A 25,046-nucleotide genomic window follows, 5' to 3' on the forward strand; every position below is an offset into this window, starting at 1 on the left:
AGAACACAGCCCCAACACAAAGCCCCTGCCCCAGCACACAGCCCCAGCCAGAGCCCCTGCCCCATAACAGAGACCCAACACAGAGCCCCTGCCCCAGCACAGAGCCCCTGCCCCAGCACAAAGCCCCAGCACAGAGTCCCTGCCCCAGCTCTGAGCCCCTGCCCAATAACAGAGCCCCAGCACAGAGCCTCTGCCCCAGAACAGAGCCCCTGCCCCAGAAAGATTTCCCAGAGGCCACTGCACCAGCCTGGGTCATCGAATGACCCCTGTGACCACTCATCCACCTGTGCTGATCCCTTCCCTGGTAAGCTGAATTCAGACTGTAAGATGGACCCCATTTGACACATTATTTTTTCCCCCTATTTTTCTTCTGAAAATTTGGGGTGCATCTTATGGTCCGGTGTATCTTATAGTCCCAGCACAGAGCCCCAGCACAAAGCCCCTGCTCCAGCAAAAAGCCCCAGCACAGCACCCCTGCCCCAGCATAAAGCCCCAGCACAGAGCCCATACTCCAGCACAAAGCCCCAGCACAAAACCCCAGTACAGAGCCCCTTCCCCAGCACAGAGCCCCAGCACAGAACCCCTGCCTCAGCACAAATCCCCAGCACAGAACCCCTGCTCCAGCACAGAGCCCCCACACAGAGCCCCTGCCCCAGCACAGAGCCTCTGCCACATAACAGAGCCCCAACACAGAGCCCCTGTCCCAGCACAGAGCCCCTGCACAGAGCACCTGCCCCAGCAAAGAGCCTCAACAGAGCCCCTGTCCCAGCAAAGAGCCCCTGCCCCAGCACAGAGCCCCAGCATAGAGCTCCTGCCCCAGCTTAGAGCCCCTGCCCCAGCACAGAGCCCCTGCCCCAGCTCAGAGCTCCAGCACAGAGCCCCTGCCCCAGAACAGAGCACCTGCCCCAGCAGGATTTCCCCGAGGCTACTGCACCAGCCTGGGCCACCGAACAACCCCTGGTAAGCTGAATTAGGACTGTAAGACGGACCCCCATTTGACACATTGTTTTTTTTCCCCTATTTTCCTTCTGAAAATTTGGGGTGCATCTTATGGTCCGGTGTGTCTTATAGTCCGAAAAATACGGTATTCTAATTTACTGAGATAATGACTTTTTGGTTTTCATTGGCTGTAAGCCATGATCATCAACATAAACAGAAATAAACACTTGAAATGGATCACTCTGTAATGACTCTGTATAAGATCCACCTTTTGTATTGAAGAACTGAAATAATTTAACTTTTTGAAGATATTCTAATTTTGTGAGAATCGCCTGTAGTTATCAAAAAAGGCTATATGACAATGGCAATACATCACAACAATAATGGAATGCAATAATAAAATTGAATTAAATAGCTTTAAATTAGAGCAGTTACTGTGTGCAAGGGATGGCTGACTACCCAGTAGAATAAGCAATGTAAGTATTTATATATAGCATGGTTGATGGTTTGCTCAAGAATAATTTATCAATATAAACATAAGTACACCCAATGCAATAATATTAAATTAGGTCAAAATAGGCTGGAAACCCCATAGCAATATAGAGGCAAGGAAGATATACAGTAACTAATAGTATCATATAACTAATCAAAAATGAGAAAATCAAATCCTAATTAGCGTGGACAATATATTGAAATATAATACAAAAAGTGTACAGTAAAAAAATATGTTATGCTCAAAGATATATATTAATACATAGGTAGCTGGCCCCAATAGAACGGTGTAGGGGAATAGAATATAGCTGCAGCCAAGGTTGACAAGTGTGGAGATGGTGGCCTCAAGAACCAAATGGCCATAGTTGCTACTCCACATATTTAAAGTGCAGTACACTTTGGAGTTCAACGACAAGTCCACAGATCTGCCAGCACGTTAAAACAGAAAGCAGGAACTCCTATCAGCTACAAATAATGGCAGGTTGGTATCTTTTAGCAAGACTGAGCACACTCCATAATTTCTCAAAAGGAAGCAGAATCTACAAGTTGATAAGGCAGCGACTATACCACCAGCTACTTGACAAGATGCTAATTTTAATAGCTAGCCAGTGGATGACAGGAAGCATATGACTGTTTTCCCAATAAACAATCGGAGATGAATATTTCCATTTAAAGGGAAAAGGAGCAGGTGTACCTGGAGTATTACATGCAGTAGAAGAGGAGAGAAATGATGATGGTGGTGATGATGACACAAAACAGGTGCTATCTAAGTATGCGGCTTGGCTGATAGAAAGACAAATGTTTCCAAATGAATGAATGATTTTGCTTGATGCGCTGATGGAGAGCCATAGCTCCTGCAGAGTGCCAAAAAAATCATCTGGAAGCAGCATGCAAAAGAACACACACAAAAAGTCTGTAAGTACGACTGGCAACACTGCAACCAGAGCTTTCAAGTGCTGTAGATCCTGCTCCATCAAAAGTACATGAGTCATTACCTGCTCCAGTGCTGACTGCAAGAAAAGCTCATTTTGGTCCTAGAAAAAGTTTCTGATTCACGTCTGCTGCATTGTGTATCGTCAATGCTAACAGCCTACTGTTAGTCACACCTGTCTGCTTCCCAGGTTTTGTACAATACAGCATCATCATTACCATCATCATCTTCATCATGATACATAATTCAGTCAGTAGGTGCCTCTGTGAGTGAAAAGGCCAACTCTCTTTGCGCTTCTATCACATTGTCACCCCACCCTGAGGTTTGCCTTGGCTTAGAGGGCTACAACAACGGACAGTGTCCCTATCACACACAAAGCCTGCAACATAGAATGGCATTATATTCGTGTTATTAAATTCCTCCAGCACAATGTCTACCGAAAACAAAGGTTGACTGATCATATTTAAAAAGAAAAAAAAACTAAAATAAGTTTTTCTGGTGTGGTACAGTGGGTTAGGGTATTTGGGGGCAAAGCAGAAATAGGTGTCATTAGTGGGTTGTAAATTCTGCTGTGATGATGGTGTCACTTTTAAAGGCTATATTATCCTGCTGTGATTGAGATGAGCGATGTGATATATATTCATTTATGCCCTCCACTTCCTCCCGGCTAATGCGCTTGACTGTGTGCAAGGCATCATGAAATGTGAAGATTCTCAAAGGATTTTGTGCCTCAATATAGTGCCCGGGGTCAGAAAGCTGGGCTTTCTAGACCAAGGGTCTTTCAGCAGGACAAGGACCCCAATAATACTTCAAAAAGTACCCAGAAATACATGGAAACAATGCATTGGAGAGTTCAGAAGTGGTAATTCCAGCTCCAGTAGCATAACCTCTCCCACCACTACCTCTTACATTCAGATGCTACAGAATAGATACTGTTATGACCGCACATACTTACCTGTCTTCTTCTGTCCCTCGGCGTGCTCCCGTCTCTGCTCCGTGCAGCTCTGCTTCTCCCTTCTCTCGGTCACGGCGTATATATCCTTGTTGAGAAAACTTAGCAGGATTAGTATCACTGGAAAATTTGCCCATTTCAGATGGACTTCTTACACTGCAGTATCAGTATAGAGATGCTATTTGTCACCCATCATGTCTGTTTTTGTTTTGGTTTGTTGGACCAGTATAAATACAGTATAATATTCCACTGCTGAAAAATCTTTGCAGTATTCCTATCACAGCAGAATTTGCCCACCTCAGATGAACGTCTTACACTACAGTATCAATACAGTAATGTTATTTCTAACCTACCAAGTCTGGGTTTTTTGTGTTGATATACAATTGGTGTAGTTTAAATGCCATATATTTCACAGATGAAACATTTTGCAGTATTACTATGGCAGGAATATTTGCCTACCTCAGATAGACTTCTTACACTGCAGTATCAATGTAGCAATGCTATTTCAAACCAAAGAAGTCTGTAATTTGCCCACTTCATATGGACTTCTTACATTGCACAAGAAATATTGTGATGCTATTAATGACTAAAAAAAGCCTGGCTGTATGCTTTTGATGCACTACTGCCACAGTAAAAATGGTGTATATTTCCCTGCTCAGAACATTTTGCATGATTAAGAGCAAAAAGAATATTACTATACCAGAGAATTGCTTTTGATATGAGTTGCTGCCGAAAGGAAGGAAGTGCAATTCACCCTATCTTGTCCTTCATGATACCTTCACCACAATCTCTCCCTAAGTGCTGCTAACAGCAGTAAGAATATTGATTATAATTAGCCCTAAAAAGGGCAGTTGTTGTAGTTGAAAGAAATATAACTGGTTGAGTAATCACAGGACAAATGTGAGCCAAGCCTTACAGTGGTTTTTGGGAGACAGAATTAACAAATCAACAGCAGGTTTTATCTATTTTTTAGGCTGTTCCTGGTGTGGTAGAAGTGATTAGATGACTTTATACAGAGTTACATGAGGGTTTATTTTTTGCAGAACGAGTTGCCATTTTTATTTGTGCCATTTTCAGGCACCTGACATCTTTTGATCACTGTCTATTCTGATTTTTTGAGGCAGAATGAACAAAAAACAGCAGTTCAGGAATTGTTTTTTGTTTTGTTTTATATGCCGCCCCAGGTGTGGTAAAATTGATAAGGCAGGTTTAATCTTCGGGTAAGTATAATTGCAACTATATCACATTTATATTTTTTTTATATGCCTTGGCGCTTTTACCCAATAAAAACTATTTTGCAGAATAAAATTTTATTTTTTGCATCGCTTTATTATGAGAGCTATAACTTTCTAATTTTTTTGCTGATGGAGATGTATGATGGCTTGTTTTTTGAGGGACAAAATGACATTTTCAGCAATACCATTTTGATTTACATTTGTCTTGACAAATAGGGTGGGTCTTTCCTGATACTAGAATATCAAATATGTGCACTTTTTTATTTGTTTGGATTTATTTCATAAAAATATTTATTTATTAGTACAATGTACTGTATATATATTTTGTATTATTTTGTGATTTTTTATAAATATATATTTTTACTAGTTTTTTTCCACATTTTCTTTACTTAGTCCCACTATGGAACTTTTCATATTCAGCACTCTACTTACAGTTATTGTTCTGTCCTCACTAAATGAGGCAGGCTCATACGTAGTTATACAGTCAGCTAAACCGCTATACCGGAGTCCAATAAGGAGACAGTGGTTGAGTCTGTGCTTTATTAAACGTAGTGGTATATTGATGCGGTGAAACTGTGAACAATGATATACATAGAATCAGTGCATGGTATAGAACAAATACATACTACACATGATTTAGATTATGCATAACATTTAGAAAGCTAACTGAACTAGGAGTATAACTGGTTAAACTAGGCTAATATTGAGCAGAAATATCTACAGAAAGCATAAAGACATACCGGCAATGCAATCGCAAGGGGATGAAGTACAAGCGTCTTTCCTTGAAAGCAGATTGAAGGAAGTGAAAGGGAAATGGAGGGAAATGGAGGCTGAGCTACCATAATGCATTGCAAAGGGGGAGGAGAATGAGAAATGGAAAATGCCAAAAACAGAAAATGGAACTGCCAACATAACTCTGACCGCTAGAGCGAGCCAAAGCATCACAAACAAATAAAAGGTATGAATATATCCATACTGAGAAACCTGCAATTATGCAAACAGATAAATCGGGGTAACAATATTTGATGGCGGAGACAGAACACTTCCCGTCTGGCATCAACGGATGTCACTACTCCTTTCTTCCAAAGGCAACAATAGGACCAGTTCAGATACCGGTCTGGAAAATGTCTTAGGTTCATTCCCTTTGGTCATCCTTAGCTCAACTTTGCGGACATTGCCGTCCTTGCTCGGGAATGTTGCGGTAACTAGACCAAGTGGCCACTGGTTTCGGTGAATCTGACAGTCTTTTACAAGAACAAGGTCACCTATGTTCAGATTAGGTTTAGTAGATTGCCACTTCGTACGTGGCTGCAGGGTAGACAAATATTGTTTGCGCCACCTGTCCCAGAAAGTATTTGCAAGACTTTGTACCTGTCTCCATTGGCGCTTGTAGAGGTCCTTAGCATCGAATCCTCCTGGATGGGCACTGGACAGTCCCTTTTTCTGGGTAAGAAGAGTAGCTGGAGTCAATAACAAGGGATCCTCAGGGTCATTAGGAACTGGAACCAGGGGTCTTGCATTGATTATAGCTGCAGCTTCAGCCATGAAGGTGATTAGGCTTTCGTGGGTAAGCCTCGCTGCTCCTTCTTGAAGAAGAGGGGAGTCAAGAATTCTCCGTACTAGACCAATCATTCGTTCCCAAGATCCTCCCATATGTGAAGAGTGAGGTGGGTTGAATGACCATGTGCAGCCTTGGTCACTGAGGAACCTCTCGAGAGTCTTATAGTTTAGATTTGAAGGTATTCCTAATTCCTTTGCTGCACCGACAAAGTTAGTACATCTGTCTGAACGTATGTGCTTGATAGGACCACGGATGGCAATAAAACGTCTTAAGGCATTGATGAAGCTTGACGTGTCAAGGGACTCGATGACCTCTATGTGGACGGCTCTGATTGACATGCAAGTGAACATGACTGCCCAACGTTTACTATTGGCTTGGCCACCTCTCGTATGACGTGTAACAACTGACCAAGGCCCAAACACATCGAGACCAACGCTAGTAAAAGGAGGGTCTGGGCTGAGTCTATCTGCTGGTAGGTCAGTCATCTTTTGGGTTTTAGTTGAACCACGAAGCTTAAGGCAGGTAATACATTTGTAGATGACACTACTGATGAGTCTTTTTGCACCGATGATCCACACGCCAGCAGATCTGATGGCTCCTTCTGTAAATAGTCTTCCCTGGTGCTTGACCAGATTGTGGTAATGTTGTACGATTAGGTAGGCAACGTGACATTTTCCAGGAAGTATAAGAGGGAATTTCTCCACAAACTCCATCTCAGCTTCTTTGAGTCGGCCTCCTACTCTCAGTAGGCCGCTGTTGTCGATGAATGGGTCGAGTTTTCTCAATACGCTGCTCACTGGTATTGGAGCTTTGTTAATAAGACATTGGATTTCTGCAAAGTAGGTTTCTCTTTGAACAGTGAGGATGATGTGATTTCTAGAGAACTCTAAGTCGGAGGTAACGTAAGTATTTTTACAAAGATGCCAACCTTTACATTTTTCTGTGCCACAAGTTCTGGTGGTCCTGAATGAGCGAGCTATATGAGTCAGGCAGGTAATGGCTCGATTAAGTGACTTCCAACTTGAGAATCTGTTGAACCTGCAAGATCCAAGCTGGATAACAGAGGTCATTGTATGTAGTGTAGACACCTGAGGGCGGATTTCAGCATCTGAGTCCTCTCCTACTAGTTCAAAGGTGTCCGGAAAACATTCCTGAATGTACAATAGTTTTGGTCCAGAGAGCCACGTTGTGCTTCCTAGTCGACTTGCGTCAACTGCTCTAGTTGCATGATCTGCGGGATTCTAGTCTGTGGGTATGTAATGCCACTGCTTTGGATGAACTGATCTCCTGATTCGTAGCACTCTGTTATTGACATAAACGTAGAATCGCCTGGTTTCGTTGTGGATATATCCCAGGACTACTTTGCTGTCTGAGTAGAACTTGGCCTGTGTCAGGTCGATATCCATTTCGGATGCGATGAACTCCGCTAACTCAACGGCTAAGACTGCGGCACAAAGCTCTAACCTGGGTATAGTGTGCTCTGGTTGTGGTGCGAGTTTGGCCTTTCCCATAATGAAACCAATGTGGCACTGACATTTGGAGTCTACAGTTTTGAGGTAGGCAACAGCGGCAATTGCTTTGACAGAAGCATCTGCAATTACGTACAGTTTTTGGATCTGTATATCAGTAGATAGCACAGGGGTGTATGGTCTTGGCACATTCAGGTTGGAGAGTGCTGCTAACGAGTTCTTCCACTCTTCCCGCTGGATCCTCTTATCAGGTGGCAGAGGTGCATCCCAGTCAGATGTTTCCCTAGTTAAGTCTCTTAGTAGGGCCTTGCCTTGTATAGTAACAGGAGCTGCAAAACCCAAGGGATCGTACAGACTGTTGATGGTAGACAGGACGCCTCTACGTGTGAAAGGCCTTTCTTCCTGGCTGACCTGAAAGGTGAAAGTGTCTGACTGTAGATTCCAGAGAAGCCCGAGGCTGCGTTGCATTGGTGCGGGGTCTAACCCCAGGTCCAGGTCTCTGAGACCATTACATAGGTCCTGAGAAGGGAATGCTTCCATGAGTTCTTGGCTGTTTGAGGCTATTTTATGAAGCCTAAGGTTCGAGCAGGCAAGCATGTCCTGGGCTCTCCTGAGAAGACTGATGGCAGTCTCATTTGAAGGCATGGCTTTTAGACAGTCGTCAACATAAAAGTCATTTTCTATGAATTGTCTGACATCTGCTCCGTATTCTGCTTCTCCTTCCTGAGCCGACCTTTTGAGTCCGTAAATGGCGACTGCAGGTGAAGGACTGTTGCCAAAGATGTGCACTCTCATGCGATACTCTGTGACTTCTTTAGTAGGATCATTGTCTCTGTACCAGAAGAATCTTAGGAAGTTCCTGTCTCTCTCTCTCACAAGGAAACAATGGAACATTTGCTGGATGTCAGCGATGAAGGCAATGGAATCCTTACGGAAGCGCATAAGTACACCCAGTAGTTTGTTATTGAGGTCTGGTCCTGTCAGTAGAACATCATTCAGGGAGACATCATTAAATTTAGCACTGGAATCAAACACGACTCTGATCTGGCCTGGTTTCTTAGGGTGGTATACTCCGAACATGGGTAGGAACCAGCATTCTTCAGAGTCTTTGAGAGTGGGAGCTAGTTCTGCGTGACAGTTTTCAAAAATCTTTGACATGAAGGAGAAAAAGTGATCTTTCATTTCTAGTTTCTTTTGCAGATTACGTTTGAGAGAGGAGAAACGTTGTAATGCCAGATTTCTGTTGTTCGGTAGACGTGGTCTGTGGGTTTTGAAGGGAAGAGGTGCGACCCAGCTGTTGGTCTCATCTTTGACGAGTGCCTTGTCCATTACCTCTAAGAACAACTTGTCCTCTACCGACATTGCCACTTGGTTGTCCTGCTTAGTTCTCTGGAAGACTGTGCACCCTAACTGATCCTCATAGCTTCCCGACACTATATTGCTGTCGTGAGTAAAGTCTATTTAATGATCAGGTAGTTGGATGCTGTGTGGCAGTTCCCTGACATGGAACTCATTGTTACAAGGTTGAAACAGAGATGGTCGTCCTTTCTCCAATGTATTTGTCAGCATGCTTGTCACAGAAGATGGGGCGTGCATGCGTCCCAAGCATACGTTGCCAATTATGACCCATCCTAGGTCTAGCCTTTGGGCATAGGGAGCATTGTGGAGTCCATTGATATGACGTCTCACTTTATGAACCTGCAGGATATTTCTCCCCAACAGCAGAATTATCTGGGCCTGATGGTCGAGTTCCGGTATAAGGTGTGCTATTTGTTTTAAGTGAGCGTGATGGATTGCTACATCTGGTGTAGGGATTTCAGATCTGTTGTCTGGGATCTGGTTACATTCGATGATCGTAGGTAGCGGTAGGCAGAATTGTCCGTCTAAAGACTCGATCTGGTAGTCAGTAGCTTTCCTGCCTGCTGTTGTCACAGTACCTGCACACGTCTTTAAGGAGTAGGGAGTGCATGGTCCTTTGATGTTGAACAGGTCAAAGAACATTGATCTAGCCAAGGATCGATTACTTTGATCATCCAAGATAGCATACAGTCTTACAGCTTGGTCTCTATGGCCCTTCGGGTATACTCTGACGAGGCATATTTTTGAACAGGACCTACTGTCTATTGTCCCTTTGCAGACCTCGGTACATTGTGAAGTGATCTCTGGCATAGCTGTATCAGTGTTCCTTTCCTCCCCGCCATGCTCACTGTCAGCTGGCGTGTTTTGTGTACTCCATGGAGCTGGGCCAGGGTGTAGAGCAGTGTTATGATCTGTGGTGCCACATTCTGTGCATTATACACTGACCTTGCAATCCTTGGCGAGATGAGCTGTGGACGAGCAGCACTTGTAGCAGATACCGTTTTCTTTCAGGAAGCTTCGGCGATCTGGCATAGATTTTCCTCTGAAGCCTCTGCATTTCAGGAGAGGATGAGGCTTCTGATGAATTGGGCACTGCTTGTCAGGGTCCTGCACCTTTGTGTCTGATTGGGAGCAGCCAGCAGATCTGTAATTAGAACCTGGAGAAGAAACATAAGTCTTGTGTACTGCCACGGATGTTCTGCGTGGATTTGCAGGTGGTGATGGTGTGGCATATGGTATTGCAAAGTCAAAGCTGGGATCATTTCTAATTCTCGCTTGTTGGTGTATGAAGTCTACAAAAACGGAGAAGGGAGGGAATGGAACGCTGTGTTTGTATTTGTACGTGGAACCATTTGTGAGCCACCTCTCCTGTAGATTGTAGGGCAACTTCTGGACTATAGGGTTAACACCTCTGGCTGTGTCGAGAAATGCAAGTCCCTGTAGGTCGTCCTCGTAATTGGCAACTTGGACTTCCTTTAGCAGGTCGCTTAGCTCTCTAAGTTTCTGGAGACCTTTGTTAGATATTTTAGGAAAGTCATCGATTCTTTTGAACAAGGCTCTTTCTATTACTTCTGCTGAGCCGAAACACTCATCCATCCTTTTCCAGATCTCTTTGAGACCAGTCTCAGGGCGGTTTATATTAATGTCTCTGATCCTTACTGCGTGTTTGACTGACTCTTCTCCCAGGTATTTGACTAACAGGTCTATCTCTTCCCTGTGTTGTAGCCCCAAGTCTCTAATGACATTTTGGAAGGAAGCTTTCCAAGCTCTGTAACCTTCAGCTCGGTCAGTGAATTTCATGAGTCCCTTGGCAACCAGTTCACGTCGTGTGAAGAACTTGGCAAATTCTGTCGTGAACCGGTTGTCAGCAGAGTATACTGGTGATGGGTCGCCCTGATAGTGATGTGAGGTGCGTTCGTACCTGTTAGTGTCCTCAGGGTGGCGCCAGCCGGTGTCGTATTGCTTCGGCCTGATGTACGGTGTGTCAGCAGGGTGATCCACGTTGGTTACCTGATGAGGGGCAAGGTAGTCATTAGCAGAGTTGTTTTGCCTCACATTTTCGAGTTTGTTTCTGTCCTGAAGCTGAGCCTCGTGACGACTCTCGCTCACTTCGCTGGAGGTGTCGTATTCTGGTTTTGGTACTGGATCAGGGTTATAGTTTGGATCAGGAAGTTCATTAACATACTGAGATGTGCGTTGTGGTGAATCTTGCAGTGGAAACTCCAGACTCGACATACTACTTTGGCTATGCAGCTTGGGATTTTGCGCGGCTTCTAGCGATTCTGCTTCGGCGAGGGCTGCGGCAGCTTCCCTTTTTGCTGCTAGGCTTTCTAAGGCAGCAACCACACGTGCCTTCTCTAATTTAAGTTGCATCTCTTGGTCAGCAAAGCTCGCTTGCATTTTGGCGGCTTCAGCATTTGCGCGGGCAATGGCGACCGCGCTGCCAATGGATGTTGTCTTTGAGGAGACGGAAGTAACAGATCTTGTCCTATGTGATTTGTGAGACATGGTGTCTTGGGAAAGTGCTGGGCTGTGCAGAGATTACTGTAGCTGTATTTAGTCTCTGAGTAGCCGGTGACTTGAATCCCACTAGTTGGATGGCTTCCGTTTCACTGTTCTGTCCTCACTAAATGAGGCAGGCTCATACGTAGTTATACAGTCAGCTAAATCGCTATACCGGAGTCTAATAAGGAGACAGTGGTTGAGTCTGTGCTTTATTAAATGTAGTGGTATATTGATGCGGTGAAACTGTGAACAATGATATACATAGAATCAGTGCATGGTATAGAACAAATACATACTACACATGATGTAGATTATGCATAACATTTAGAAAGCTAACTGAAATAGGAGTATAACTGGTTAAACTAGGCTAATATTGAGCAGAAATATCTACAGAAAGCATAAAGACATACCGGCAATGCAATCACAAGGGCGATGAAGTACAAGCGTCTTTCCTTGAAAGCAGACTGAAGGAAGTGAAAGGGAAATGGAGGGAAATGGAGGCTGAGCTACCATAATGCATTGCAAAGGGGGAGGAGAATGAGAAATGGAAAATGCCAAAAACAGAAAATGGAACTGCCAACATAACTCTGACCGCTAGAGGGAGCCAAAGCATCACAAACAAATAAAAGGTATGAATATATCCATACTGAGAAACCTGCAATTATGCAAACAGATAAATCGGGGTAACAATATTTGATGGCGTAGACAGAACAGTTATAAAGCATAGAAATGCATTGTTATGTTTTACAGCTGTCATTGCTGCAATGACACAAGTTAGTTAGATCATGCCATGTCAACTATCAATTATAGCACTTAGGGGGGTTAATTTGCCAGGAATGGCAATGTATGCCTGGTGTCAGCTGTAAAATAAGCTGATCGCCCGGTGACGATCTCAATTACATATCTATATGTCCAAGGTACTTACTAAAGGTACCTTCACACTAAACGACGCTGCAGCGATCCAGACAACGATCCGGATCGCTGCAGCGTCGCTGTTTGGTCGCTGGAGAGCTGTCACACAGACAGCTCTCCAGCGACCAACGATGCTGGTAACCAGGGTAAACATCGGGTTACTAAGCGCAGGGCCGCGCTTAGTAACCCGATGTTTACCCTGGTTACCATCCTAAAAGTAAAAAAAACAAACGCTTCATACTTACCTTCCGCTGTCTGTCCCCGGCGCTGTGCTTCTCTGTACTGGCTGTGAGCACAGCGGCCGGAAAGCAGAGCGGTGACGTCACCTCTCTGCTTTCCGGCCGCTGTGCTCACAGTGAGTGCAGGAAAGCACAGCGCCGGAGGACAGACAGCGCAAGGTAAGTATGAAGCGTTTGTTTTTTTTACTTTTAGGATGGTAACCAGGGTAAACATCGGGTTACTAAGCGCGGCCCTGCGCTTAGTAACCCGATGTTTACCCTGGTTACCAGCGAAGACATCGCTGAATCGGTGTCACACGCCGATTCAGCGATGTCAGCGGGAGAGCCAGCGACCAAAGAAAGTTCTGGCCTTCTAGCCCCGACCAACGACATCACAGCAGGATTCTGATCGCTGCTGCATGTCAAACTAAACGATATCGCTAGCCAGGACGCTGCAACGTCACGGATCGCTAGCGATATCGTTTAGTGTGAAGGTACCTTTACCTGAACATATGGATACGTCAAAGGTCATGAAGGGGTTAAAGGGTAGCAGTCATTTTAATATTTTTTTTCATAAATCAATAGTGCATGTAATATATCATATATTGTAATATAGCTTATCAGAGAAATCTGCTTCTTTCTCTGCCAGAATTGATCAGTCATTAAATCTGTATTCAGTGAGTGACAACAGACTGTGGTAGAAGATGGGAGATTCTACTGATGCATTTCTGATACATTTCTCCTTACAATATACAGTTATGGCCAAAAGTATTGACATCCCTGCCATTCTGTCAGATAATACTCAGTTTCTTCCTGAAAATGATTGCAAACACAAATTATTTGGTATTATTATCTTCATTTAATTTGTCTTAAATGAAAAAACACAAAAAGAATTGTCCTAAAGCCAAATTGGATATAATTCCACACCAAACATAAAAAAGGGGGTGGACAAAAGTATTGGCACTGTTCGAAAAATCATGTGATGCTTCTCTAATTTGTGTAATTAACAGCACCTGTAACTTACCTGTGGCACCTAACAGGTGTTGGCAATAACTAAATCACACTTGCAGCTAGTTGACATGGATTAAAGTTGACTCAACCTCTGTCCTGTGTCCTTGTGTGTACCACATTGAGCATGGAGAAAAGAAAAAAGACCAAAGAACTGTCTGAGGACTTGAGAAACCAAATTGTGAGGAAGCATGAGCAATCTCAAGGCTACAAGTCCATCTCCAAAAACCTGAATGTTCCTGTGTCTACCGTACGCAGTGTCATCAAGAAGTTTAAAGCCCATGGCACTGTGGCTAACCTCCCTAGATGTGAACAGAAAAGAAATATTGACAAGAGATTTCAACGCAAGATTGTGCAGATGTTGGATAAAGAACCTTGGACTAAGGGTACCGTCACACTATACGATTTACCTACGATCACGACCAGCGATATGACCTGGCCGTGATCGTAGGTAAATCGTAGTGTGGTCGCTGGGGAGCTGTCACACAGACAGCTCTCCAGCGACCAACGATGCCGAGGTCCCTGGGTAACCAGGGTAAACATCGGGTTACTAAGCGCAGGACCGCGCTTAGTTACCCGATGTTTACCCTGGTTACAAGCTTTAAACTAAAAAAAAACAAACAGCACATATTTACATCTGGTGTCCGTCAGGTCCCTTGCAGTCTGGTTCCCGCACACTCAGTGACTGCCGGCCGTAAAGTGAAAGTGAAAGCACAGCCGCTGTGCTCTGCTTTCACTTTACGGCCGGCAGTCACAGTGCGGGAAGCAGACGGCAAGGGACCTGACGGACACCAGAATGTAAGTATGTGCTGTTTGTTTTTTTTTAGTTTAACGCTTGTAACCAGGGTAAACATCGGGTAACTAAGCGCGGTCCTGCGCTTAGTTACCCGATGTTTACCCTGGTTACAAGCGAACGCATCGCTGGATCGCATCGCTAGATCGCTAGATCGGTGTCACACACACACCGATCTAGCGATGACAGCGGGAGATCCAGCGATGAAAGAAAGTTCTAAACGATCTGCTACGACGTACGATTCTCAGCAGGATCCCTGATCGCTGCTGCGTGTCAGACACAGCGATATCGTAACGATATCGCTGGAATGTCACGAATCGTACCGTCGTAGCGATCGAAATGTTATAGTGTGACGGTACCCTAACATCCAAAGAAGTTCAAGCTGCCCTGCAGTCCGAGGGTACAACAGTGTCAACCCGTACTTATCCGTCAGCGTCTGAATGAAAAGGGACTGTATGGTAGGAGACCCCGGACAACCCCACTTCTTACCCCGAGACATAAAAAAGCCAGGCTGGAGTTTGCCAAAACTTACCTAAAAAACCCTAAAACGTTTTGGAAGAATGTTCTCTGGACAGATGAGACAAAAGTAGAGCTTTTTGGGCAAAGGCATAAACATAGAGTTTACAGGAGAAAAAAAGAAGCATTCAAAGAAAAGAACACGGTCCCTACAGTCAAACATGCCAGAGGTTCCCTGATGTTTTGGGGTTGCTTTGCTGCCTCTGGTACTGGACTGCTTGACCATGTGCATTGCATTATGAAGTCTGAAGACTACCAACAAATTTTGCAGCATAATGTAGGGTCCAGTGTGAGAAAGCTGGGTCTCCCTCAGAGGTCATGGGTCTTCCAGCAGGACAATGACCCAAAACACACTTCAAAAAGCACTAGAAAATGGTTTGAGGAAAAGCACTGGAGACTTCTAAGGTGGCCAGCAATGAGTCCAAACCTGAATCCCATTTAACACCTGTGGAGAGATCTAAAAATGGCAGTTTGGACAATGCACCCTTCAAATATCAGGGACATGGAGCAGTTTGCCAAAGAAGAATGGTCTAAAATTCCAGCAGAGCATTGTAAGAAACTCATTGATGGTTACCAGAAGCGGTTGGTCGCAGTTATTTTGGCTAAAGGTTGTGCAACCAAGTATTAGGCTGAGGGTGCCAATACTTTTGTCTGGCCCATTTTTGGAGTTTTGTGTGAAATGATCAATGTTTTGCTTTTTGTTTCATTCTCTTTTGGATTTTTTTCATTTAAGACAAATTAAATGAGGATAATAATACCAAATAATTTGTGTTTGCAATCATTTTCAGGAAGAAAATGAGTATTATCTGACAGAATTGCAGGGGTGTCAATACTTTTGACCATGACTGTATAAACTCATAATGAAGCCATTGGGGCAAAATATGTGGGGGAGTCCAGCATTTTGGCCATGATTTCCATGTGCTCCATCGGTAAACAGACTTTTTTATGCAATTGCATAATTGTTCAAGTTACCAAAGTCCAAAGATTTTCTGTTAAATGAATTAGGACATAAGGGATATTCCCCACATTGAAACTTGATGATATGTACTATATTGGGAAATACGATTTGGTTACTATGCTCATTTTAATGATGCATTAAATGTACACCCCTCTACTGGTCCTCTTTAAAAACTACTGTATAAGTAATAGACATTTGTTCTTTAATTGGATGTTAATTAAAAATGTTATTTGGAATCTCTGACTTCATTTGTTGTAGTTTTTAATATGTTGTAGTTTTAAAAAACAATTTTAGCTCGATTAACAAAGGTCCTTTTACATTTATTTCTGTTAATTAATCCATCACATCAGATGATAGCCTGCATATATAAATTAATATATGTGATCTATTCATCTCTTCATGCTGACATTTTTTTTTTATAAATATCACAACACAATTCTTTTTTAAATCAACCTCCTAAAGGCAAAACATATTCTACGTAATTAGTACCAAATGACCCTCAGTCACATAACACAGATGACACGAAATATGCATAAAATGGAAAACAATTGTATTGAGCATGACAATGTGCTCCGTGCGCTGTGGATCCCTCACAGTTGGTATAACAATAAGGTTTTTCTCATGTTTTAGAGATGAGCAAACCAGAATTTAAACATTCGGGGTCCTTACCAGACAGTTAGTGACCGGTGATAAATGTCAAACACGGACCTCTCCTGGAAGTCTATTGCAATGTTCAGCGTTCTGGGGGGAAGTCGGGGATGAGAGAAAGAGACTTTTGAATAAGTTTGGATCGGGTACCAGAATCCGAACTTCCACGGGTCCATTCATATTTTATCTGTACGTTTCCAAATATTTCATATATTGTCTCTGAATATTAAAACATTTTGACTATATATGTTAATTTCTAGTTAGCCTCGGATATCTATTACCCGAATAGCTATAGCGCTTACTGAATAGCCGTGACACGTGCAACTCCGGTGCCGAATAGCTGATTTCAGAAGAGATCCAGGTGTCCGGGTTACAAATGCAACTATTCAGTAAGCACTATAGCTATTCGGATAAGGAGGGATCCGAAGCTATTGGATCAGCCCTATAAATGTACATCTTAGTTCTTGTTTCCTGTTTTGTCTTTGTTTACAGTCTAACCTTCGCTCACGGTGTCTTTATATCTATTGCACACCAATAATATTGTAATGTGCTTAGAACAACTATAGAATTTACAAATATTGGTTGTGTGCCAGGAATACTGATAGTGCACATCTGACACCTTCATTGCCACAAGCACATGAAGAAAAGGACAGCACCACAGCAATTGTGAAAAGACAGCTCCAAAGTTTATTCTGCCATCTGCAACGTTTCGGTCCGTGGACCTTTTTCAAGCATAGTGAAAAGACAATACAACCACCATTATATACCCTTAGGCCAAACCCATTAATTAACAAGCAACCAATGGTGTGGCTCCATATACCTGGAAAAAATACATCATAGTGCAACATACATATATACATATAAAAACAGTCCCACATTGCCAGCCCCCTATATATACTAGCCGCTAACATAGTCCAACTACCTCTGATCGCTCGCCACTATTGTGTGACACTCGTAAATCCCCAATAAGTCCCCAAAGTCCACAATGTAAACAAATATCACTCGCACCAATCCGGGTACTGCATCCACGATCGTCATGGCATTATGGGCGTGTTCAGAACAAGAGCAGTCCAATCAGCTCCTCAATCTTAAATCATGTGATCGACATATGCCCAGCATGCAGTGCTCCTCACCGCACTAGTTCATAGGCTGCTGGACCACATGTCAGTGGTAAACAAACACCGCCCACTTTTGTCCACTGGTGCACATTGTATTGTACATGTCCGTGACATTATCCCTGTCCGTAGCTCATATGCGCATGTCGCAGTCCCGGACTCCAGCACAATCAGCACACTGAGTTCATATAGTCAGCGACTGCGTATGACAAAGGAATTCTCCATAGACTTCTTCATGACAGATGGCTCCAGTGAGCGGTCACATAGCGCTATAATGACGGAATCCAGCATAGTCAGCACACTGAGTCTATTTAATCGGCAACTGCAAAGTAATGCTCCATAGACTTCTTCATAATAGATGACTCCAGTGAGCGGTCACATAGCGCTAATCAGCGCGCAAAAGTACATCCAGGCTCATGGCTAGATATAGTATTTTTTCACTCCAGGTCCATAGTATACAACATAACATTTCTCCACTGGACACCTTATATATTTATCCCCAATATCGACTATTCATATACTATGTGATCCGTCATTTTAAATATTTACATCTATTCATACGGGCCTGTAATGAAAAACGACATATACCGAAAAAACAACCATCATAATAGCTTAAATTCAGTCCGTATAAAGCTCCTTGCAAGGACATACATAACAAACACCTTTGGTACCAGGGATTCCCAGCCCGTCTCCCATGTTGGTAATTGCCCAGCCTCAAGCTGCTTAGCATTTGTGATCTGACGAGAGCAGGCACATTAACTCCATAGACATCTATATTTTTTTATCCTGGAAAAACTACATCCAAGCATAAAAAGGGAAAAAAAACACAATATATAAAAAACGGATTAAGGTAGATATCAGGGATTCCCAGCCCGTCTCCCATGTTGGTAATTGCCCAGCCTCAAGCTGCTTAGCATTTGTGATCTGACGAGAGCAGGCACATTAACTCCATAGACATCTATTTTTTTTATCCTGGAAAAAAATACATCCAAACATAAAAAGGGAAAAAGGAGGGGAAAAAAACACAATATATAAAAAAACGGATTAAGGTAGATATCAGGCAAATACTTTGCAGTTGCCGATTAAATAGACTCAGTGTGCTGACTATGCTAGATTCCGTCATTATAGCGCTATGTGACCGCTCACTGGAGCCATCTGTCATGAAGAAGTCTACGGAGAATTCCTTTGTCATACGCAGTCGCTGACTATATGGACTCAGTGTGCTGATTGTGCTGGAGTCCGGGACTGCGACATGCGCATATGAGCTACGGACAGGGATAATGTCACGGACATGTACAATACAATGTGCACCAGTGGACAAAAGTGGGCGGTGTTTGTTTACCACTGACATGTGGTCCAGTAGCCTATGAACTAGTGCGGTGAGGAGCACTGCATGCTGGGCATATGTCGATCACATGATTTAAGATTTAGGAGCTGATTGGACTGCTCTTGTTCTGAACACGCCCACAATGCCATGACGATCGTGCATGCAGTACCCGGATTGGTGCGAGTGATATTTGTTTACATTGTGGACTTTGGGGACTTATTGGGGATTTACGAGTGTCACACAATAGTGGCGAGCGATCAGAGGTAGTTGGACTATGTTAGCGGCTAGTATATATAGGGGGCTGGCAATGTGGGAATGTTTTTATATGTATATATGTATGTTGCACTATGATGTATTTTTTCCAGGTATATGGAGCCACACCATTGGTTGCTTGTTAATTAATGGGTTTGGCCTAAGGGTATATAATGGTGGTTGTATTGTCTTTTCACTATGCTTGAAAAAGGTCCACGGACCGAAACGTTGCAGATGGCAGAATAAACTTTGGAGCTGTCCTTTTCTTCATGTGCTTCTGGATTTACCTACTGGGATGGATCCCCTGGTGAGGACGTGCACTCTGCTGTCCATAGAGACATTTCCATTATAGGGTGCGGCTTTACTATTTATATTTGATACCTTCATTGCCACAGTCATAGTCAGCTGCTTATATATTGGTTTAAGAGTTTTCTAGTTATGTTGTTTTTTTCTGCTATGACTATGCTCTTAAATAATAATAATTGTAGTAATCTACTATATAATTGTCTAAGGGTCACGTCTGTCTGTCTGTCTGTCACGGATACTCATTGGTCGCGGCCTTTGTCAGTCATAGAATTCAAGTCGCTGATTGGTCATGGCAATGGTCGTTTTGCCATGACCAATCAGCGACGGGCGCAGTCCGGTGGTAACATGGCCGCTCCTTCCTCCCCGCAGTCAGTGCCCGCTCCGTACTCCCCTCCAGTCAGCACTCACACAGGGCTAATGGCAGCGCTAATGGACCGCGGTGTAACGCACTCCATTAATGCCGCTATTAACCCTGTGTGACCAACTTTTTTACTATTGAGGCTGCCTATGCAGCCTCAATAGTAAAAAGATCTAATGTTAAAAATAATAATAAAAAAATCATCATATACTCACCCTCCTGCGCCTTGCGATGCTCCGGTGACTGCACCATGCAAGCGGCAGGTTCCAGGGCCAAGGATGGTATGCGACAAGGACCTTCCATGACGTCACGGTCATGTGACCATGACGACATCACAGGTCCTGCGCTCATCCAACCCTGGGACCGGAAGATGCCGCCTGCACCACACACAGGCGACAGGACTACAAGGGCTCCCTCGGAAGGTGAGTATATGTTTATTTTTTATTTTAAGTCTTTTTTTTAACCTGTTGTGTACATGTCTGGGCACGGGTGTAACAACTGCGGTCGCAGGGGTCGCCCAGTCCAGCAAACAAGTAGCAGAGGAAACAAAGGAGACAAGTCACGCACGCATCCTGCTGGCCACGCCCACAGCTTCCCCAGACTTTCAGCAGTGTGCGGCGAGTGGGCGTGTCCGTGAAGGACATGTGACCTAGCAGAAGGGCTGGGCGTGTCACTGACTGAAGCTGGAGAGATGGAAGGCAGCAGCTGGTGAGTGAAGTGCAGTCGCGGCTGTAAAGTGCTGATGTGCTGCTTACACCTGACACACGCACGCATGCACGCACACACACACACACACCCCTACCTGTTCTGCGCGCACAGGACCTGTGATGAGGTCACAGGAGGGGAGGAGTCTGAGGTCACATGATCAGTGGCCTCAGTGTATGCACTATGCTGGACTCTGCTGTGCTTGATTGTCATGGTGCTGAATTAGGGGATATTTATGTAACAGAGCCGTGTGTGTACAAGGTGTACAGAGCGGAGCCGTGTATGTGTGTAGTGGAGCAATGTGTACGGAGCGGAGTCAGGTGTGTACGAGGTCTACAAAGCTGAGCCGAGTGTGAAAGAGGTGAGCAAATTCATGTATGTATGGGGTGTATGGAGCGGAGCCGCGTGTGTATGGAGTGTACGAAGTGGAGCCGCGTGTGTGCGGTGTATGGAGCGGAGCCGCGTGTGTGCGGTGTATGGAGCGGAGCCGCGTGTGTACAAGGTGTATGGAGCGGAGCCGCGTGTGTACAAGGTGTATGGAGCGGAGCCGCGTGTGTACAAGGTGTATGGAGCGGAGCCGCGTGTGTACAAGGTGTATGGAGCGGAGCCGCGTGTGTACAAGGTGTATGGAGCGGAGCCGCGTGTGTACAAGGTGTATGGAGCGGAGCCGCGTGTGTACAAGGTGTATGGAGCGGAGCCGCGTGTGTACAAGGTGTATGGAGCGGAGCCGCGTGTGTACAAGGTGTATGGAGCGGAGCCGCGTGTGTACAAGGTGTATGGAGCGGAGCCGCGTGTGTACAAGGTGTATGGAGCGGAGCCGCGTGTGTACAAGGTGTATGGAGCGGAGCCGCGTGTGTACAAGGTGTATATTTCCAAGTCGGGAAGAATGGTACACGGCTGTGGGCAGAGCCCAGCATGTGCACTGTGGGGGAGTATTGGGTGTACTCACCAGCATCAGAATGTGCAGTGCGCATGCTCCAGAGCCAACCAATACACCCCCACACTGCACAGGTCCAGAAATGACGCACTGCAGCATCATACCAGGAAGAAACACAGATTTCAAACGCCGGGAGTGCGCTTGGAATTAGAGCGAGGGAGGACATATTACTATAGGGACTTGTTAGTTATAAAATCATTTTTCTCAGCGAGTACAGGGCAGTATTAGGTCAGACTATACAACATTGCAACACAACTATAATGTGCGAAATGAATAGGGAAAATGTGAATTTCGGTGGGAAATATTTTGGCGCGGGGGGGCCCCATTTGAAAGTTCGCATCGGGGCCCCTCACTTTGTAGCTACGCCACTGTGTCTGGGCAATATACTATGTGACTGGCCAATATACTACGTGACTGGGCAGTATATTACGTGGCTGTGCTGTATATTACGTGGCTCTGCTGTATACTACATGGCTGTGTGCTGTATACTACGTGGCTGGGCAATATACTATGTGACTGGGAAATATACTACGTGGCTGGGCATTATACTACGTCACTGGGCAATATACTATGTGGCTGGGCAATATACTACGTGGCTGAGAAATATACTACATCACTGGGCAATATACTACGTAAGTGGGCATTATACTACATCACTGGGCAATATACTACGTGACTGGGCAATATACTACGTGACTGGGCAATATACTACGTGACTGGGCAATATACCATGTGGCTGGGCAATATACTACGTCACTGGGCAATATACCAGGTCACTAGGCAATATACTACGTGACTGGGCAATATACTACGTGACTGGGCAATATACTACGTGGCTGGGCAATATACTACGTTTCTGGGCAATATACTACGTTTCTGGGCAATATACTACATGACTGGGCAATATACTACGTGACTCGGTAATATACTACGTGGCTGTACAATATACTACGTGGACATGCATATTCTAGAATACCCGATGCGTTAGAATCGGGCCACCATCTAGTAAATTAATAAATTCTGATTGAAGTGATGGTCAATTCCATGATTAACAAAATTATCCAAAATAGCATTTTGAAGCTGAAAAAAAAAAACACTCAAAAGTGATAACCACTAGATGTCTCCCTTTTGTCTTGCTTTCTGTCAACCTCCTGTTGAAACCTGGAATCCATCTCTACCAGGAAATATATGATGCAGAGCGGTGAAAGTGCTGAAAGGTCTTTATCCGGTTTTACTACATGTGAATTAGGGAAAACAGAGAGGTATACTTTCAGTGTATTGGAGGCAAGCCTCTGGATAATAACAGGTGCAATGCATGCTGGAAAGAGAGGGAAAGGATGTTCTAGCCCCTATAGTGCTGACAGAATGCTGGTGAAAATAAAGCACTTAATCAAAGAGAGTGAATGGAAAGTTACATTAGATTGGGGGTAGTTCTGTGTATATTAGATTAGTATGCAGTTTTTACATATAAGGAATGAAGGCAGCATGAGATTGCTCATATTTTAGGTTCGGTTATTCGGTTGTTGAAATGACAAGTGGATTTTGCAAATTGTTTGTTTTTGTAAATCATCAATCCCTGACATATATTGACTGCTATTGATATTTGCATGCAGTAAATGTCATGTTACAAATCAAAGTGATTGTAGAAGGAGGGAGGGCAGCTGCTTATTTTTTTAGAAGAGACTGATTTGAATAGTTTGCTTTTTACTGTACCAGGCAGCTGCCTTTACCAATCAGAATGATGGGAAGTGAACGGTTAAAGCTTCAGCTCTCTTTTGGGGGTCTCTCTTGAGGAGTCCAATCCGAACTGCAGGGAGTGAGCCCCAGGGTGCCAAGTGGACACTAATTACTTCCATCTGGTGCCGTTCCAGACATCTCCTGAGAAGGAAGGAGTGCGGCTCTTGGCACCAATCGGCTAATTCAATTGACTTCAGCAGCATTAACCCCTGTCAGAATATTCATGAGCAGGAGAATGAGAAGCTGTGGCACAAGCAAACAGAAGCCACTTGGAGAGAAAGAGCATGTGAGTGAGCAAGGTTCCTATCACAGGAGACCGGTGTGCCAGCTCCACAGCTCCCGTCACTGAGCACACAGCCACAGGGAGGATTGTAAGGAGCCAGCCGGCTAGGAGGACAAGCTGTGCACCAAGGGAGGAGAGATCTCTGGAAGGCTGCGGGGGAGACACACAGCAGGTAAGGAAGTTTGATGCTCTACCCTGCAAGAAAGCACTGTAGCCATATAGGATTAGCATAGAATGTGAGTCCGCAGGGACAGGGTCCTCTCCCCTCCGTACCAGTCCGCCACTGTAAACTTGTTTACTGTAAATGATATCTATAACCCTGTATGTAACTCCTTTCTCATGTACAGCACCATGGAATTAATGGTGCTATATAAATAAATAAAAATAATAATTAGCAGGCAGACAATGATATTGTTATCTGCTAGACTGTGGGATCCACTATTCAGGACGATCTTGACATATATAGCAGTATATAGTACGATCGTTACCAGCTGAGCACAGTTCAGCACCATGGACAGCTCCCTATCAGTGCTGCTCATTCTTCCCAACCTGTTTTTCTCAAAAATACGCAGACTCCAACTTTTTTTTTTTGTGTCTCCTTAATCAACTCAGATAAGTTTCTCCAACTTTCCGACAAACTTGACACGCGTCTTCTCCATTATGCAGAAGGGACAGCTCGACCTTAGCTGTTCTTCATCTCACATTATCTTTCAGCCTTGGACTTGGGAACTTTTTTCTTCTCTGCAGAGAAATAAGGGGAGATATCCAGGTCACCTTGCGCCCAAGAGATTGCTATTAAATACAGAAGATCTCCGATTATGTTCTACCACCGGCAAAGGGGAGAAGGGAAATTGCCTGCTAGAGGGGAAAAAAATGCAATTCACTTGTTAGGAAGCAGTTATCAGACTTGCGCCATGCAGTGATAGAGAGGACAATTGGACTTTTTAGCCATTAAAACATTTTTCGCTCCTCAGGGAGAGTTGAAGCACATTATTGGCAGTGAAAAGACTGGGATGCTTAAAAAATGCAGGCAGCTGATTCTGGTGGAAGCCAAGGGGGCCAGTGAGGCAAGCTCTGCCAAAGCAGGCTGGAGGCTCCGAATAAGGATTTCATTGTATGCGGGCTGACTGGAATAATTATAGGCTTAATTGTTCATTCTGATTGGAGATTCTGTCATCATAACTGGTGTGTGTGTGTGTGTGTGTGTGTGAAGTAAGGCAGAAATTAATGGTGCTGGGTAGCAGGAAGAAAATGACAATCATTCCTGAGTCAAAGTGTTTTTATATACATGCATTAACATATACTGTATGTCCATTATACTATTTACTCAGGGTCAATGAACAGCAATGCAGTTGTGAAATATTGCAAGTGTCACATCGTCACCCCAAGCGGAAGGTTTATTGATGTCCGACCATAGACTGTGCGCTATGAATTTTTCACTTATGTTGGAATATACATATATATATATATATACATTTTACAAAGAAAGATCTCTGCCCTATATATGATTCTTGCAGTGTGTCTAGTGGC

The 25,046-nt window shown here is 44.2% G+C and overlaps 1 protein-coding gene across 2 annotated transcripts in view; it reads left to right on the plus strand.

Moving 5' to 3' along the window:
• The first annotated feature begins 23,171 nt into the window (after positions 1–23,171).
• The window catches only part of CDH20 (cadherin 20), a 762,886-nt gene continuing 761,011 nt past the window's right edge, over positions 23,172–25,046 (plus strand). The window contains exon 1 of one of the 2 annotated variants that reach the window (XM_069730620.1): positions 23,172–23,688. The gene's annotated coding sequence lies outside the window, so the exon portion shown is untranslated. The remainder of the gene's footprint in view (positions 23,689–25,046) is intronic. The other variant, XM_069730619.1, reaches the window with a different exon arrangement.

This window comes from Ranitomeya imitator, chromosome 6, assembly GCF_032444005.1.
Source record: "Ranitomeya imitator isolate aRanImi1 chromosome 6, aRanImi1.pri, whole genome shotgun sequence".
NCBI classification, from domain to species: Eukaryota; Metazoa; Chordata; class Amphibia; order Anura; family Dendrobatidae; genus Ranitomeya; species Ranitomeya imitator.